The 20,632-nt window shown below is 36.3% G+C and overlaps 1 pseudogene; it reads left to right on the top strand.

Annotated features, from left to right (window-relative positions):
* The first annotated feature begins 10,542 nt into the window (after positions 1-10,542).
* On the top strand, positions 10,543-13,406 carry LOC141499847 (serine/threonine-protein kinase MARK1 pseudogene; annotated as a pseudogene).
* Positions 13,407-20,632: the final 7,226 nt, after the last annotated feature.

Below are 20,632 nucleotides of genomic sequence, written 5' to 3'. Positions count from 1 at the left end.
ATTTTCTTCTCTAATAAATCGAAGAATGGAAATGAAGAAGTGAATAAATGGAACAGACAAGAATAACAAAAGCAATACAATGACAACAGAAAAACCAGTAAGAAATAGCTTTCTAAATAGATACAATGAGAGATGGATGAGGGTGGGAATCTGATAGAAGAAATAGCAAAGAAGTAGACAGGGAGCTTTATGGACTGAATCTACTATCTACTTTTGTGGGATCATATTAGAGCACTGGAAGGGAAAAAGGGGAATAAGCAGATGGAGAAGAATATTGCTGCACTAGGTTCAAATCTAGAGTTGACAATGAGGGGAAGGTAGTGTCATAAAGAGAAGAGACTGCAGGAGAGTGAGAGAAGAGGAAGTGAAGGGCATTGAAAACACAGGGAAGGAAAGACATCTGACATTATAGATGGAACTGGGAAAATTTGTGATTTCTCCTATGAGTGAAAAGAGTGGATCATTGAAGGGACATTAGAACCTTACACTAGATTATGTCAGGGTGACTTGGTGCTTTAAAACTATTTGAAAAGAAGAAATTTGAATCCCTGGGGGCAAATGGTATCTGGAGGAGCAGGAGAGCATGAACACAGGAAGAAAATTTCCAGAGAAATGTAGAGGAGGAAAAGGTCATTAAGAAAGGGAATAGATTAGTGGAAGAGAGTCCCTACAATGGGGACTCTCTGATTGTGCATTGTTCTTTTAGGGAGACACAAGGGAAGTAGAATCTGTGAAGTAAGCCATACAAAGCAATGGCAAATAAGAAGAAGGAGGAGGAGGAGGAGGAGGAAGAGGAGGAGGAAGAGGAGGAGGAGAAAGAATTTAAAAATCTAAATGGAAAGTTTAGAATACACATTAAATTGATCACATTAAAAATACAAAACAAAAAAGGAAAATTCAGATAAATATAGCGGTCATGAATCAGAGAGTAATTATTTTAGTGGCAGTATACTAAGAAGATGAATAAAGGGAGCAGGAAAATCTTTTTTGGAAAGGGGGACAAAAATGACATTTTTAAAGCTAATGAAAAGGATTAAGTTAAAGTGAGAAGCAAAATCTACTTCACAGAGAAAAAAAAGAGGAAAGAATTATATAATGACATCAAAAGATGAAAGAACAAGTTACTGTTAAACTAAAACCAAAAAGGAAAGACATAACAAATATGGAGGGGATAAGCAATGAGAGAAAGAGAGCCACAGTGGGAACAGGGTCATCATAAAAATTAAAATAACTAAAGGAATATAAAACTGTATTTACAGCAAGAGTAAAAAAAACAGAACTTGAAAAAAATTGGATACAGACGAAAAACATAAATGTAATTTATAATTTTAAATGAGGGGGCGGCTAGGTGGCATAGTGGTTAAAGCACTGGTCTTGGAATGAGGAGTACCTGGGTTCAAATCCAGTCTCAGACACATAATAATTACCTAGCTGTGTGGCTTTGGGCAAGTCACTCAATCCCATTTCCCTTGCAAAAACCTAAAAAAAATTTAAATGAGAAAGGATTAAGCATTTCAGTAAAACACCAAAGTTATAGATGAATTAGCAGTAAATATTTAAAAAAAAAACAATTACAAATGCAAAATAAAGATTTGGGGATGAAATACAAGTTAATACCAAAAAATCAGGAATCAGCAGCAAGATAACTAGTAAAGCAAAAGCAAACATTCAAAAATAAGAGAAATAAATGAAAATCATTTTGTGTTGAAACAGATAATGAAAGAATTCAGTAGTAAATTCACTCTTCAAATACTTTGCCAAACAATTTGAAAAGGAAACACTGAAGTAACAAGAGACTTCCATATCCATTTTAGATAAGTCTCATGGAAAGATATATGAAATATAAAACGGGGAATTGAACAAATTATTATAGAAACTACAGTTAAATGACATCTGGGCATCTAGGTAGTGCAGTGGATAAAACACAGTCCCTGAAGTCAGAAGAACTGGAATACAAATCAGGCCTAAGACACTTGATTCTTACTAGCAATGTGACCATGGGTAAGTCACTTAATCCTAATTTCCTCCCATCCAGGACAAACTCCAGTGGTCCTGATTCATATCTCTTTAATGGACACAAATGGCATTGGAAGAGAAAGTAAAGCTGGTAACTTAGCACAGCACCCCTCACTCAAATACAGTTCATAAGCTTGTCATGCTATCAGCTCCCTTGATGCAATGGTCTTCTTTGAAAACGAAGGACAGACATTAAACAATATATGATGTCTGCCAAGTGGAAAAGCAGAAGAATATGCATATTTTCTGCATCACATAAGGCTATTTTTATTTATTTTGAATTACATAATTATTCCCCTAATCTGCTTCCCTCCCCCCACACCCCACAGAAGGCAGTATATTCCTCTTTACAATGTTTCCATGGTACACATTGTTCTAGGTTGAATGTGATGCGAGAAAAATCATATCCTTAAAGAAAAATAAAGTATAAGAAATAGCAAAATCATATAACAAGATAAGTGTTTTTGCTTTTTTTAGATTAAAGGTAGTCTTTGGTCTTTATTCAAACTCCACAATTCTTTCTCTGGATACAGATGGTTTTTTCCATTGCAGATACCATAAAATTGTGCCTGATTGTTGCAATGATGGAATGAGCATGCCAATTAAGGTTGAACATCACCTCCATGTTGCTGTTACTATTCCCTTCTTGACAAAGAAATAATAGACTTAAGACACAGAATAAACACAAGACTCCAGTTGTTAGGATAAAAGCTCCATCTTTGATAAAAACTGTTAGGAAAACTGGAAGTTAATATGGCGGAAACTTGGATTAGACCAACACCTCACACCCTATACCAAGATAAAATCAAAATGTATCCATTAAGACATAAAAACAATAGTATAAGCAAACTAGGAGATCAAGGAACAGTTTAATTATCAGATCTATGGAAAGGGAAGGAGTTTATGACTAAGGAAGAGATGGAGAACATCATTAAAAACAAACTAGATGATTTCGACTACATTAAATTAAAAAGCTTTTGCAGACAAAACCACTGTAACCAAGATCAAAAGAAATGTAGTAAATTGGGAAGCAATTTTTATGACTATTACTTTCTGACAAATTACTCATTTCTAAAATATACAGAGAATTGAGTCAAATTTAAAAAAAAAATAAAAAAGAGCCATTCCCCAGTGGACAAAAGGTTAAAGGATATGCAAAGACAATTTACAGATGAGGAAATCAAAGCAATACATAGTCATATGAAAAAATTGCTCTAAATCATTACTTATTAGAGAAATGCAAATTAAATGCAAATTTAAGCATCTCTGCAATAGCAGCTCTCAGACTGTTCAACATGACCAGCAGGACAATGATCAATGTTGGAAGGGATGTGACAAATCTGGGACACTAATTCGTTGTTGGTGGACATATGAACACATCGAAACTTTCTGGAGAGCAATTTGGAATTAATTATGAATGTGCATACCCTTTCATCCAGTAATACCACTACTGGGTCCATACACTGAAGAGATGATGAAAAAAGGGTAAAAACATCACTTGTTCAAAAATATTCATAACAAGCCCTGTTTACAGTGGCAAAGAATTGGAAATTGAGTGAATGTCCATCAAATGGGGAGTAGCTTAATAAACTGTGGTATATGTAAGTCATGGAACACTATTGTTCTATTAGAAACCAGGAGGGATGGGAATTCAGGGAAGCCTGGAAGGATTTGCATGAAGTCAGTGAGATGAGCAGAACCAAAAGAACATTGTATACCCTAACAGCAACATGGGGGGTGATAATCAACCTTAATGGGCTTGCTAATTCCATCAGAGCAGCAATCAGGCACAATTTTGTGGTTTCTGCAATGGAGAATACCATCTGTATCCAGAGAAAGAATTGTAGAGTTTGAACAAAGACCAAAAACTATTACTTTTAATTAAAAAAAAAACATCATCTTACTATGTAATTTTGCGATCTCTTATACTATATTTGTTTTCCTAAAGAATATATTTTCTCTCTCATCACATTCAACTGCATACCATGGAAACAATTTAAAAACTAACAGACTGCCTTCTGTGTGGCATGGGTGGAGGGAAGAAAGATTGGGGGGGGGGAATTGTAAAATTCTAAATAAATAAATAAATACATTTTTTAAAAGACACAGAATGAGGCTCATATTGTTTGACATAGCCATTAAGAAAATTAGCTTTATTTGACTATATATTTGTTAAAGACTTTGATTTTCCTTTTCTTCCCAATGGGAAATGGAGGAATATAATGACAAGGGGTGATAATAAATCAAATGAATAAATAAATATACCCAAATTATCAATGAGTCTTCTTTTCTTTTTTATATATAGAAAAAAAGAATAGAAAGAAAACAAGAAGGAAGACCAGGCTAACAGGAGAGTTTTGAAACAAGAAGTCAATCTTATAGTATACTTAAAAAGAAAGGGGTGGCTAGGTGGCCCAGTAGATAGAGCACCGACCCTGGAATCAGGAGTACCTGAGTTCAAAACCAGCCTCAGACACTTCGTCCTCTTTCTATTCTATGTTTAAATGTTTTAAATGATGTTTAAAATCTACAACAAAAATAAATTTTCATTTCTAGAACAGATGTCTGCTTTCTGTTCACTCACAGTTCTTAGGGATTGCTGTATGTCTGTGTGTTTAAGAATACTGTAAATTATCATCACCTGGTGCCTTTGAGCATTGGAACGCTGTTTTACTAGTGGGAGTAAGAGTGGATTAGGGTCTGGAAAGGATATTTAAGTACTTGTATTCTGGTGAATAAACAGAGCACTTGGAGAACTTGATGGAGCATTTGTCTCCGAAGTCAACCTTGTCTCCCTTGTCATCATTGTCTCCCACCCCTCCAAGACTGAGGGAGTCCAGAAGGGGACTTGACACAAAGTAGGCAAAAATCCCACCAATCTGGCAGGAAAAGATTTTAGATAAAAAAAATTTCAGAACCATGGAGTACAGGGATATTCCAGTATATATTTTTATATCCATAAATGTTATACCTTACTTACCAATTTCCTTGATGTTGCCAGGTTTAGAGCTTCACAATTTTTTTTCACAACTTAAGCAAGTTTTATTTGACTGCATCTTGTTTAGACAGCTTGCACATTTCAAACTCCATTATAATCACTTTCTCCAAAGGATATGGAACAGAAGAAAATTATGCAGCATTATCATCAAACAGCAGTTCAATATTTTTTGAAATACACGTGATATTGTACAGACACCCAACTCATATCCAACTCCAATATAATTTATGGTTATGCTTTTACAAACCTGACAGCCCTGTAACATTATAGCACTCAATTTTAGAGATGTCATGGTGCAATGTAAAATAATTTTGATGCACTATGCCAATTAGACTATGTCTCCACTCCTGGAAAATGAGGAATTTCATGATTTGGGGCACTGTGAAACACATATCCAGCCTTATCCATGTCAGCCAATGCCAGCATATAGTGCAAGGTAAATCTAAAACCTAAGTGACAAAGACAAACTCTTCTGTTTATACCTGTCAAGCAAATGGGGAGATTGTTGAGGAGAAAATAGGAGAGAAATCCTTGAAACCAAATCCGGAAAAAAAGGAAATTAATAGTTATTCTTATTATTAACCTGGAAAACCATTGCAATGTTTTCTAAACTGAATAACCCTATGCCAAAACAACTGATTCAGTCAGTTCAGTGAAACTGTAAATCTGAAAGAATGAGAAGTCTAAATCCATTATTTCACTAGTCTGACAAGTTAAAATGCTGGTCTGATTTGTTTATTCAAACATTTTGCCTTCTTTACAATTGTGCATGGGTAGTCTAATCACACTGAGTGATTAGTTTATAACAGCATTCACATCTGAACCATCAATTAAAAAAAAAAGTTGTGAACTAATGTTTAAAGACTTCTGTGCAATCTTCTGTGCAATCAATCTGTTGTTTCTGTTAAAGTTCCCTTTATAGTTAAAACATACAAAATACCACTGTGATCAGTACTATTTTTATTGTTGAATGCCAGAACCTAAATGAAAACTGTCTGCTTATGCTTAAAATAAACAGTCTGTTCTAAAGGTTGTCACCCTCATAGTGCTATGTGGGTTCATCTGCACCAATTCCATTTTTTTGAAATTGTACTTACTTACTTACTTACTGTTCTATGAAGCCTTTAGAAGTGATGCCAGTCCAAATAGGATTGGGCACTTTTAATAATATATCTCTTTAAACTAAGACAAATGATTGCACCAGCTGACATAAAAATTTTTTTCAATATATATATATATATATATATATATATATATATATGTATATATACTGAACATTTTATTTGAAAAATGCTTGTTTACTTCAAATACACTCTACTGAGCAAAGAGTAGCTTTCCTTTAAAAAAACTATTTTTTCCTGAAAGTGGAACTTTTCAAATGTTAATGGAGGTAGGGTACTTTTTTAAATGTACAGTAATTATAGTGACTTAAAAAATAATAAAATTAAATCATAACCAAATCCTAACAGTATAGTTATAGTAAGGCAAATATGAATTCTGAAAAATCATGTTTTCCATAGAACATTCTTCATAGTGAGCACATCCCTTTCCATGTATACTTAGGTTTTCCAGTTATAGGAATAATTGGTTTATTGCTAAAATTGAAAAACAATCAATTTATTGTAACAAGCTGTTATACCATGCCAATTGACAAGTTAGCAAAACACAATGTAGCCAAAGATGATTAATGGATCACATGGTGATCAATCACCATGATTGATTGTTTTTTTTTTACAAAACCCATGTAACTCATTCAAAGAAAAAGATGTATATCCTTCTCCCTTTTTATTTTAGGTGGGAGAAGAAAAAGACAGATCCTCCCCCCCCCAGAACTTACATAGTTTAGAGGAAAAAACAGCTGAAATAGATAAAATACACCTTGAAATTTATTTCCAACAGCAAGAACTGAAAATCAAAGCATTTTAGAACACCAAAGCAATCTGAATCCAAATCAAGTGAAAAAAAAGCTCCAACTGCTTTATAAAAGCTGTTTTTCACAGCTCATAGCAATAATTTTGATTAAATAAAATCATACCAATTTACATTAATTTTCTATTCCTTTCCAAAAATCCCTATCAAAAAGAAAAAGTGCATCCAAATCCAGCAATTCACTGGAGCCTTCAAGTTCCCAACCCTTCACCCTACCCCTTAGCAACTGCTGAAGAATTTTCCAAACAGTTTCAATTTTTTTTGTTGTATAAGAATAGCTCTGTCTCTTGCCTGGGAAAAGTATCCAAATTACAAAATCTGAAATAATTAATTATCAAATTCAGAATTTAAATAAAAACAGTTTTCTTGCAAAGACATCTTTAAAAGAAATAAAAAGAAAGCAAGCACTAAAAAAAATAGAGATGAAGACAAATATACTTATTTATACAGGAACTGGGAGATGCAATTTAATTGTTACTGTTACTCATTGTAATACACACCCCACCCTACAATACACTTTTTTCATTCACTAATCACTGAGGTACCAATATTCAAAAATGGAAAATTCAATATTGGACAATAAAACCTAAAATTGAAGCTTTCCCTCCCCCACCCCCAGAAAACTATGGCAAGTTTTGTATGAAATGTTAGTATACTTAGAGAATTTTACAATCTAAATTGGCTTTTTCAGGAACAAAAATTATGTTCCACATACAGGTTCTGTGATAAAATGTTCACTGTGGTATATAACTTTGTCAGTAGACTTGCAAATGAACAAACAAATCTTGGCTAGCAACTGGCACAACTTGCTGGTACCAAAAGAACTCTTGAAGTTGGAAACAATCTTTTAATTCAGAACAAATCTGCCATGCCATAGTGCAACAAATATGTGCAACACTCAATGAGACACTGACAGATAAGAGCTGCATGGAAATTATGAAATCCACCTGCAAAGCAATTCTGTACAAATGGCATTGCATACAAAGCCTGACTGTGCACTGTTGGAAGTTGTTCCTTCATGTGATAGTTCCTTTTAACGCAGCCATAGCTTAAGACACAGTGCATCAACTCCATTTAAACAGTATCTGAACAGCCTTTTATCCTGCACAAAATCAATCCACAATTTAAGGCATTTCATAAAGAACGTATAATAAGATGTCAGAGATATATTTTTTTTAAAGGATGGGAAAAATGGGTGGGGTTTTTTATTCTCTTCAAAACTTAAAGTTATATGTTGTATAGAAGTGTATATACATATATACTCTCTATGAAAGAAATCACCTAAACTACATGATCACTATGTTTCAAAGATTACTGATTCTTTTTTTTTTTTCTGTAAAAGAACTGCAATTTGACCATGGTACCATTCAGAAAGCTGAAGCAAGTTGTCTCTTTTTAAAAGTGCCCTCTCCTGACATTGTCATCAAGGTTTTTATAAACTCTTAATGTAAATTCAGTCAAAATGTCCCATTCTTGTGCATTGGATAAGAATATTAATTTTAATGCTAATTATTCTATGGGCATATAGATCAATCTGTTGATTGATACTAAAGTACCAAGATAAATTGTTTTCCAAACATCTGTTTGATTTTTATGTTTTCTCTCATATTAGACTATCTCTCTAGGATTTCTTAAAATAATTAACCATAAGACTTCATTAGACTAAATTGAAAAAAAAAAAACATCTCATCACCCAAATAGATTTTTTTGTGTACCAATTCCGAAAGCCCACATTCCCAATAGCCTTGGATCTTACTGCTTTTTTCTGAGCCATACTGAAGGCAGGTTGATTACTGGAAAGAATAACACAGCTAGTGTTTTTTTTTTCGTCCTAAAGCCCAGTTTTGTGCCTCTTCAGGATCAGACAATCCAGGAGTTTTGTGTCTAATTTTAAGACACACACTGTTAAACCAAACTTGACCATAAAAGAATTCAGTTTGGTCATCAAAACTTTAAAATAAAATTTCTTCAGATGTATTGACCTTATTTGCAGTACTTATAGTTACCATTTTCCCTCATTTTTCCCACATTGTATTCTGATATTTTTGCCCACCACAGATATAGTTGTATTAGTTTTTTTAAATCAATTACAAACAGATATAACTGAATTAAATTTCTAAAATGTAAATTACAAACATTTACCAAATGCTTAATTTGTGCCAGGAACTGTATTGAGCGCTGAAGAAATAACAAGGAAAAATCACTCCTTGTCCTCAAGAAACTTACATTCTAATAAAGAAACAACATTCAAATAAGTAGATGCACAAGATACATACAAAGAAGATGGAAAGAAATTTCGGAGTAATAGTTATTGTCAGCTGAACATACTAAAAATGCATGTTGAATAAGTAACAAATAGTGTATATGAGAAAAAAACAAGGTAATGTAAGATAGCCTTAGAAGGAAAGGCACTATCAGGAGGACCAGTAAAAGAGACTCCTCTAACACAGGAAGGTGGCTCTTGAACTCTTAAAGGAAATCAAGGTTTCTAAGAATAAGAGGTCAGGATGGTAGGCAGTCAAGGCCACGTCATAAAGTTAGGAAATGGAAGGCCAAATGAGAAGAATAATAGTAATAGTTTGGATTTTGAATTGTGCCAAGACAGTTAATGTGTAAAAATAATGGAAAGATAGACAGAGCTCAGGATTGTGAAGAGCACAGAATGTCAAATAGAAGCCATGAGTGAATCATTGGAGTTTGACACAATAAGACACATACTTAAGAAAAATGATTTTGTAAGCTGTGTATTGGATAGATAGCAATGAGGAAAAACTTGAGAGGGGGAAGTTCAATTAAAAAGTTATTTTTTTAGGAAATAGTTGATGAGGACCTGAACAAAGTTCATATTTGCATGACTAAAGAAAAAGTGAAGTATACAAGGAAAATTCATACGGAAATTTATGATGAGATGTGGAACTTAACTGGGTATGTGGACTGCTAAGAATAATAATAACGATAAAGAGCTTGTAAACTTGAGTGGCTAGAAGATGTGGTGCCTTCAATAGTACCATGATGACATAATAGCAGAAAGTGTCCTACCTAAAAAAAAAAAATCCAAAACAAACAAGAAAAAAGCAATTTTATTCGAATAGATCTAGAAAATTTACTAGACCAAATGATGAGGGGTAATGCTGAATTGAGTTAGAATTGAAGAGGAATCCCCTGTACTAGGAGTATTAAAACTTTCAGAAAGAACCTATAAATCGACCCGCCCACCCGGCGGCGGTGGCAGAATGCCAGTTGGAGAACGCGCGCTGCCCGGGGAACGAGCGAAGGATGCGGGACGCGCTGCCCGGGGAACGAGGGAAGGATGCGGGACGCGCTGCCCGGGGAACGAGGGAAGGACCCGCAGTGGCGGCGGCGGCGGCCAGACGCGCTGACCCTGAGCTGCTCCCGGCCTCTCCTCGAAGCGTCCCCCGAGGTCCAGACCCGCCCCTTCTGTGGCGATCGAGGCACTGCCTTCCCCTGCTGCCACGACCCGGCGAGCGTAGCGGGAGCGGACGCCCCAGCCCAGGCGCCCGTCTGCATCTCGCCCCGGCCCCCTCCTCCTCCTCCTCTGCGGCGCTGCGGGAAGTGGCTCCTTGTCCTCCTCCTGGTCCTCCTCCTCATCCTCGTCCTCCTCCTGGTCATCGTCCTCCTCCTCGTCCTCGTCATCCTGCCCGGGCCGCGCACTGCGGGCCGCCCCGCTCCCCGCCCGCCTCCGGCCCAGCCGCCGTCTGCATCTCGTCCTTCTCCTAGTCCTCGTCCTCCTCCTCGACCTGGTCCTCGTCCTCCTTCGTCCTCCGGCCCGGGCCGCGCACTGCGGGCCGCCCCGCTGCCCCCCTCCGGCCCGGCCCGCCCCTCCTCGGCCCGGCCTCCGAGACCCCGAGCGACCCCGCGGCGGCCGCCGCGCCCGCACAAGATGTCTGCCCGGACACCGTTGCCGACCGTGAACGAGCGGGACACGGAACATCATACATCTGTTGATGGATACACTGAACCACACATCCAGCCTACCAAATCAAGTAGCCCACAAAACGTACCACGATGTAGAAATTTCCTTACATCTGCTACAGATGGACAGCCTCACTTTGGAAATTATCAGTTGCTTAAAATAATAGGGATGGGAAATTTTGCCAAAGTGAAATTGGCAAGACATATTCTTACAGGTGGAGAGGTTGTTGTAAAAATAATACATAAAACTCCACTGAATCCTACCAGTCTACAAAAGTTATTTCGAGAAGTGCAAATAATGAAGATATTGAATCATCCCAATATCATAAAATTATTTGAAGTTATTGAAACAGAGAAGACACTGTATTTAGTCATGGAATATGCTAGTGGGGGTGAAGTGTTTGATTACTTAGTTGCCCATGGACGAATGAAGGAGAAAGAGGCCCGTGCAAAATTTAGACAGATTGTGTCTGCAGTACAATATTGTCATCAAATGTATATCGTACACCGTGATCTTAAAGCAGAAAACGTCCTTCTTGACGGTGATATGAACATTAAAATTGCTGACTTTGGTTTAACTAATGAATATACAATTGGAAATAAATTAGACAGATTTTGTGGAAGTCGTCCCTATGCAGCTCCTGAACTTTTCCAAGGAAAAAAATATGGCCCTGAAGTAGATGTATGGAGTCTTGGTGTCATTTTGTATACATTAGTCAGTGGATCTTTGCCATTTAATGGTCACAAGCTAAAGCAACTGCGGGAGCGAGTCTTTAGAGGAAAGTATCATATTCCATGCTATATGTCTACAGACTGTGAAAATCTTCTGAAAAATTATTAGTACTGAATCCTATAAAAAGAGGTAGCTTGGAACAAATAATGAAAGATCAATGGATAAATGTTGGTAATGAAGAAGAACTAAAGCCATATACTGAGCCAGAACCAGATTTCAATGACACAAAAAGAACAGACATCATGGTAACAATGGGTTTTTCAAGAGATGAAATAAATGCATCCTTAATAAATAAGAAATATAATAGAGTCATGGCTACTTATCTACTTCTGGGCAGAAAACCACCTGAATTTGAAGGAAGTGAATCTTTGTCCAGTGGTAATTTGTGTCAGCGATCTCGCCCCAGCAGTGACCTAAACGACAGTTCTATGCAATCTGCTCATCTGAAGGTCCAGAGGAGTATACCAGGAAATAAGAAACACAGGCGTTTCAGTGACCATGTTGGTCCATCAATTCCTGCCACAGTGTCATACACCAAAAGGGCTCAGGCAAACAGTGCAGAAAGTGAGCAAAAAGAGGAATGGGACAAAGGTGTATCTCATAAACTTGGCAGCACTGTAGTTGGATCCAAAGCAGAGATGACAGCACGTCCTCTTGTAGGACCCGAAGGAAAAAAATCTTCTATGCCAAGTAATAATGTCTTTCCTGGAAGTAGTATGACAAGAAGAAACACATATGTTTGTAAAAGGACAACAGATCGTTATTCTGCAATACAGAATGGGAAAGACAGCAGTCTCACAGAAATGTCTGCAAGTAGCACCCCTTCTGCGGGCTCTGCCATCACTTCTGCTGCAGCGTCGAGCCCCCTTGACACCAGAAGTCTGTGTCTGCCTCTGGCCACCCTATAAAAGTCACGCTGCCAACCATCAAAGACGGAACTGACTGTCGACCTGCTACAACTCAGAGAGGTCCTACTGCTTCCCCTTCTGCTCACAGTATTAGTGCTACAAAGTATTAGTGCTACAACAGACCGCACCGGTTTTCCTCAAGGGAGTTCAAGTCGAAGTACTTTTTCATGGAGAACAGCTTCGAGAACGACAGAATGCTACTTATAATGGACCACCTGCCTCCCCATCACATGAAACTGGTACATTTTCACATGCCAGAAGGGGGACATCAACTGGTTTAATAAGCAAAATAACTTCCAAGTTTGTTCGCAGAAATACTTCCAGGGGAACCAAAGGAAAGGGAAAAAGAGGTTAGTAATGATTCTAAGCCACGTTCATTGCAGTTCACTTGGAGGATGAAGACCACTAGTTCTATGGACCCCAATGATATGATGAGAGAGATCCAAAAGGTGTTAGATGCAAATAATTGTGATTATGAACAAAAACAGAAGTTTTTACTTTTCTGTGTACACGGAGATTTCAGACAAGATAGTCTTGTTCAGTGGGAGATGGAAGTCTGCAAGTCGCCTCGCTGGTCACTTAATGGGGTTCTCTTCAAAAGAATATCTGGAATTTCTATTGCATTTAAGAACATTGCATCCCAAATTGCAAATGACCTTAAACTATAAAGAAAACTAAATCTACAGGATCAGGGAAGATGTATTCGTGATCTAAGATTTGTGAGTGCACTGATAATGCCTAATGTGATTGGCCTGTGAAACTCCCCCTGTAGAATTGCCCTTATTGCAATAAGGTTATACATAGTTATGAACTGTAAAATTAAAGTCAGTATGAATTATATTAAATAACTGTAGCTAAAATGTTATGTTCACATGTACAGGTAAATATATTGAGTATTCTATTCATTTTATGTTCATAGAATTGTATAATAAAAAAAGATAATTGCTTTAAAAAAAAGAACCTATAAATCAAGTGCGAGACCTCAACCCAAAGAAGGGCACAACCAGACTCATATCAGACTCATATTGGGGCATTATAAGGTAGAACAACTGACACTTTAAACTCACTCTCATCTGAATTAGTCAAACACAGAAGAAACACAAACACACACACACACACACACGCACACACACATATACAGAGACACACACAGACACACACGCACACACACACACGCACAGAGTTGAGTATAGAAATACATTCCACTCATCTTGGAAATAGGAGAAAAAGAGGAGGGGAAAAGGAAAATTAGATGAAGGTACATTAAATGAGCAACTAATCCTAAGCAAAAAAAAATTACAAACAGAACTAACTTTTTTGAAGTGATGAAGAATTAAAATGTGTAGGAATTGGAGAATGGATGAACACTATAATTTGGGGAATCAATAACAAAGTTAAAATATGTATTCATAAATACATAAAGACACGTATGCACTAGTTTTTCTGAAATCATCTCCTTCAGCATTACTTATAGCACAATTGTATTTCCATCACACTTATGCACATGACAAATTGCTACTGTGCTATAAGAAATGATGAGTGAAATGATTTCAGAAAAAGATGGAAAGTCCTACATGAACTGATGAACAGTGGAGTGAAGAGAAGCAAGAAAACAATATATAGCATATCAAAAAGATTATAAGACAATCAACTTTGAAAATATTATAAATTTTTATTAGTATAATGACTAACCTCAATTTCAGAGAAGCAATAATGAAATGTACTACCTACCTCCTGATAGAGAAGTGAAGGATTCAGAGTGCAAATTAATTCAAATATGTTTTGGACATAGGCAAAGCATGAATTTCTTTTGCTTGAATGTGTGTGTGTGAGTGTGTGTATGTAAAACATGTTTTGCTTTTCTTTTATTCTCTATTGGGAAAGGTGAGTTAGGACTGCAGATATTTGTTGATTGAAAAATAAAAAATTTTTAAAAAGTAATAAGAAATTTAATAATAGAGAGGGGGATTTTTAGGAAGAAAGATATAGACATATTGACCTTGTGATCCTTATGGGTATCATCAATTTGAAAATATCAAAAAAAGGCAGTTCTTGAGAGTTCAAGAGTGTAAAACCTCAAAAGAAAGACTAGGGATGACTGAAGAAATTTGGAAATAGTGTATAGATGGTATTTAGACCAGAAAATTCAGAGGAACTATGGAAAGGTTCATTTCACTCCGATAAAGGAGAGTAGGGGAGCACAGACCAGGACAGGAAGTATCCTAGCAAGCCAGCAGCAAACAAGTGGGAGATCCCGAATCTCAATGTAGTGGAGCAAGCAAATACCAACACCAAAACTCCCCACCAGCCTTTACAAAGCCAGGGGAAATGGCAGACTCCAACTCTGAAAACTACTACATAGCTGGTTAAGCACAGCTCTGAGGAGACAGGCATGCTCCACTGGTTAGACCATCATGTACTTCAGTTTAGCCCCAGAGAAATTCAGAATCATGTCACTGGGTCTAAAAAACACCATTAGGACCCCAGTTCAGCACCAGGTAAATTGACAGACCCTTTATGCTCATTTACGACTCCATCACTTCAGTGTGGAGTACCAGACATGAGGGTCCCCCATGGACCCTAGGGACACATCAACATCAGACGAGGTAAACAGCCAGGACCTGTAGTCACTGGAACAAGAAGCCTGAGACAGTGCCACTTACATCCTAGGAACAAAGCTCAAATTTTTAAAAAAGGGAAAAGGGCAAAAAACAATGAGTAAAAAATAAAACAAAAACAATACAATCATAGAAAGTTATGAGAGTGATAGAAAAGGTTAAGACACAAATTCAGAAGAAGGCAACAATGACAAAACACCTATAAACCCCAAAGGAAAACTAGAAATGGTCTTAAGCACAGAAAGAACTCACAGAAGAGCTTAAAAAGGAGTTTTAAAATCATACGAGAGGTAGAAGAAAAACTGGAAAAAGGAAACTGCTTAAAAAGTAGACAAGACCAAATGAAAAAGGAGATACAAATATCCATGGAGGAAAATAACTACTTAAAGAATACCACTGGCCAAACAGGAAAGATTCTACAAAATTTATTTGAGGAAAATTCTAACTTAAACGTTAGGCTAGGGGGCAGCTAGGTGGCCTTGGAGTCAGGAGTACCTGGGTTCAAATACGACCTCAGACACTTAATAATTAACTAGCCATGTGGCCTTGGGCAAGCCACTTAAACCCATTGCCTTGAAAAAGCTTTTAAAAAAGTTATTATTGGACAAGTGGAAGCAAATGAATTTATGAGACATCAAAAATCCAACAGTTTCAAAAGAATGAAAACATGGTAGAAAATTTAGGTATCTCTTGGAAAAAAAAACTGACTTCTAAAATTATATCCAGGAGCCACTATATTGGAATTATTGGATTACATGAAAGACATAATCAAAAGGAGGCCTGGGATAGCATTTTTCAAGAATGTCTATGTCCTGTAACCATTTGGATCTTATCTTGGTAAAGGGTGTGAGGTGATGGTCTAATCTAAGTTTCTTCGATACTAACTTCCAATTTTCCCAGCAATTTTTATCAAAGAGGGAGTTTTTATCCCAATAGCCAGACTCTTTGGGTTTATCAAACAGCAGATTACTATAATCATCTCCTGCTTTTACACCTAGTCTATTCCACTGGTCCACCACTCTGTTTCTTAGTCAATACCAAACAGTTTTCATGACTGATGCTTCATAATATAATTTTAGATCTGGTAGGGCTAAGCCACCTTCTTTTGCACTTTTTTTTTCATTAAGCTCCTGGCAATTCTTGACTTTATATTTCTCCATATGAATTGACTTACAATTTTTTCTAACTTGTTAAAGTAATCTTTTGGAATTTTGATTGGTAGGGCACTAAACAGATAGTTTAGTCTTGGTAGAATTGTCATTTTTATTATATTAGTTGATATTTGCCAAGTTATTTAAATCTGGTTTAATTTGTGTGAGAAGTGTTTTATAATTGTTTTCAAATAGATTCTGTGTCTGTCTTGGCAAATAGACTCCCAAATATTTTATATTGTCTGAGGTTACTTTGAATGGGATTTCTCTTTCTAGCACTGCCTGCTGCTTCTTGCTAGACATATATAGAAAAGTTGAGGATTTATGAGGGTTTATTTTATAACCTGGAACTTTGCTAAAATTGCTAATTGGTTCCAGTAGTTTTTTAGATGATTTCTTGGGATCCTCTAGGTAGACCATCATATCATCTGCAAAGAGTAAGAGTTTTGTCTCTTCCTTCCCAATTCTAATTCCTTTCATTTCTTTTTCTTCTCTAATTGCTGATGCTAACATTTCTAATACAATATTGAATAGTAGTGGTGATAATGGGCATGCTTGTTTCACCCCTGATCTTTTGGGAATGCCTCTAGCCTCTCCCCATTGAGTATAATACTTGTTGATGGTTTCAGATAGATACTGCTAATTATTTTAAGGAACAGTCCATTTATTCCTACACTCTTTAGTGTTTTTAATAGGAATGGATGCTGTATTTTGTCAAAAGCTTTTTCAGTATCTATTGATATGATCATATGATTTCTAATATGTTTGTTGTTGATATAATTGAGAATACTAACAGTTTTCCTAATATTGAACCAACCCTGCATTCCTGGAATAAATCCTACTTGATCATAATGTATTATCCTAGTGATGACTTTGTTGTAATCATTTCGCTAAGATTTTATTTAGGATTTTTGCATCTATATTCACAAGGGAGATAGGTCTATAATGTTCTTTCTCTGTTTTAACACTTCCTGGTTTAGGTAACAGTACCATATTGGTTTCATTGAAAGAGTTAGGCAGAGTTCCATCTTTCCCAAATTTTTTTCAAAGAGTTTATATAGAATTGCAACCAATTGTTCCTTAAATGTTTGGTAGAATTCACTTGTGAATCCATCATGCCCTGGAGATTTTTCTGTAGGGAGTTCAGTAAAGGCTTGTTGAATTTCTTTTTCTGAGATATGGTTGTTTAGGTATTTAATCTCTTCTTCATTTAACCTGGGCAACTTATATTTTTGTAAATATTCATCCATTTCACTTAGATTATCAAATTTATTGGCATAGAGTTGGGCAAAATAATTTCGAATTATTACTTTAATTTCCTCCTAATTGGTGGTGAGTTCACTTTTTTCATTCATGATACTAGCAATTTGGTTTTTTTCTTTCTTTCTTTTAATCAAATTGACCAGAGGTTTATCAATTTTATGGGTTTTTTTCATAATACCAACTTTCAGTTTTATTTATTAATTCAATATTTTTTGCTTTTGATTTTATTAATTTCTCCTTTAAATTTAGAATTTCTAATTTGGTACTTAATTGGGGATTTTTGATTTGTTCTTTCTCTAATTATTTTAGTTGCATGTTTAGTTCATTGATTTCCTCTTCATCCAATTTATTCATATAAGCATTTAGAGCTATAATATATCCCCTAAGAGTTGCTTTGAATGAATCCCATATGTTTTGGTATGTTGTTTCATTATTATCATTATCTAGGATAAAATGGTTAATTCTTTCTAAAATTTGTTTTTGGTCCACTCATTTTTTTAAAATGAGGTTATTCAATTTCCAATTTATTCTGGGTCTATATCTCCTTGGCCCAGTATTGCATATGACTTTTATTGCATTGTGATCTGAGAAAGATGTATTCATTATTTCTGCCTTTCTGCACTTGATCATTAGGTTTTTATTCCCTAGTACATGATCAATTTTTGTATAAGTTCCATGTACTGCAGAGAAAAAGGTATATTCCTTTCTATCCCCATTCAGTTTCCTCCATAAGTCTACCATATCTAATTTTTCTAACAATCTATTTACCTCCCTTATTTCCTTCTTGTTTGTTTTATGATTCAATTTATCTAGACCTGACAGCCGGAGGTTGAGGTCTCCCACTAGTAGAGTTTTGCTGTCTACATCTTCCTGTAATTCTTTCAGCTTCTCCTCTAAGAATTTGGGTGCTGTCCCACTGGGTGCATATATATTCAATATGGAAATGACTTTATTGTCTATGGTACCTTTTATGAGGATAAAGTTTCCTTCCTTATCTATTTTAAAGCTATCTATTTTTGCTGCTGATTTGTCTGAGATAAGGATTGCTATGCCTGCTTTTTTTACTTCAGCTGAGGCAAAATATATTTTGCTCCAACCTTTTTCCTTTACTCTATATGTATCTCTGCTTCAAATGAGTTTCTTGTAAGCAGCTTAATGTAGGATTCTGGTTTTTAATCCACTCTGCTATTTGCTTAAGTTTTAAAAGAGAGTTCATCCCATTCACATTCAAGGTTAAGATTACTAATTCTTTAGTGCCCTCCATGCTATCTTCCCTCTGTTTGTATTTTCCCCCTTCCCCCCCCTTATCCATATTCCCCAGTCTTTTGTTTCTGAAAACCACCCCCTTCTGTGGGTTTGCCCTCCTATATCACACCCTCCACTTCCTTTTCCCTTTCCCTTTTTCCCTTTTCCTTTCCCTTCCTTTTGTTATTTCCCCTTATTTCCCCCACTCCCCTTCCCTTTCTCCATCCCCCCCTCCCCTTTTCCCCTTTTAATACTTGAAAGGTTAGGTGTTTTATAAGTTAACTGAGAATGCGTAGGTTGACTTAAGCCAAGTCTCATGAGAAGAAGATTCAGGTGTTTCTCCTCTGCTCCCTTCTACTCCACTATTACCATAGGTTTTTTTGTACCTCGTAGTGCAATGAGATTTACTCCATTCAATCCCCTCCCTCCAACCATCTCTTTCCTGTCCCCCTTTGTAGGGCAGTAGTGTTTTTTAGATCATTCTATCTAAGTCATAGAGAATTCCAAGTGTCTGTCCCTTTTGGTTCTGTATATTCTATTGAATAGAGTCATAATTCCTGAGAGTTATTAGAGTCTTTCTCCCAAGTGGAGTTAAAGCCACTTACATCCCATTAGATAGTAGTCTCATGGATAGGTCATGAATGTCCATCATTTCTGGCTAGGTGTATTCTCTCTGTTAGAGTTACATTTCTCAAGGTTTATGAGAATCTTTTTTTTACCCCCATGCTGTGATATAGCCAGTTTCAACTTAGTGTATTGCATTTTTTTCTTTTACCGCCCCCCCTTTTTACCTTTTCATGTGTCACTTGAACCTCCTGTTTGATGCCCAAATTTTCTGTGTAGCTCTGGTCTTTTCATCAGAAATTTTTGAAATTCATCCATTTCGTTAAATGTCCATCTTTTTCCCTGGAAGAGAAGGCTCAGCCTTGCAGGAAAGTAGATTTTTGACTGCATTCCAAGCTCCCATGCTCTTTGAAATATCTCGTTCCAGACCCTTTGATCCCTTAAAGTTGGTGCAGCCACGTCCTGCGTGTTCTTTACTGTGGCTCCTTTATATTTAAATTGTTTCTTTCTGGCTGCTTGCAGGATTTTCTCTTTTATGTAATAGTTTTGCAGTTTGGCCACTACATTCCTTGGTGTTTTCATTTTAGGATCTTTTTCTGGTAGGGACTAATGTACTCTTTCAATAACTACTTTGCCCTCCGATTCCATGATATCAGGGCAGTTTTCCATCACTACATTCTGTAATATTAAGTCCAGGCTTTTTTACTCTTCAATGTGTTCAGGAAGTCGTATAATTTTCAGGTTGCCCCTCCTCGAACTTTTTTTGAGGTCTTTGGTTTTGTTGATGAGGTATTTTAAATTTGCTTCTATTTTTTCTATTTTTTGATGATGTTTAACTGACTCTTGCTGTCTCATGGAGTCATTAGTTTCTGTAGACTCCATTCTTTTTTTGGGGGGAGGAGATTTTTTCATTAACCTTTTGCAACTCCTTTTCTAATTGGTCAATTCTACTTTTGAAAGAACTTTCCATTTGACCAATTGAGGTTTTGAGAGAATTAATTTCTTTTTGCATTTGTCCATTTGAATATCTGAGAGATTTGTTTTCTTGTTGCAAGGTATTAATTGTCTCCCCCAAATTTTCTAGCTGATTTTTAAACTCCATCCTTTTTTCTTCAAGTTAGTCTTTTTGTGCTGAAGACCAGATTGTATTCTCCTCAGAGGTTCAAGGTCTCTCTGAGTTAGTGTCTTTCCCTTCCAAGAATTTTTCAATGTATCCACTTTTCTGCTGAGCCCTCTTCAATTTGCTAAGACCTGAGTTGTGGAGGGGCTGGTTC

The sequence above is a fragment of the Macrotis lagotis genome, chromosome X, assembly GCF_037893015.1.
Source record: "Macrotis lagotis isolate mMagLag1 chromosome X, bilby.v1.9.chrom.fasta, whole genome shotgun sequence".
NCBI lineage: Eukaryota > Metazoa > Chordata > Mammalia > Peramelemorphia > Peramelidae > Macrotis > Macrotis lagotis.
The sequence above is the reverse complement of the archived record's forward strand: the minus strand, read 5'-3'. Positions and strand labels throughout refer to the sequence as shown.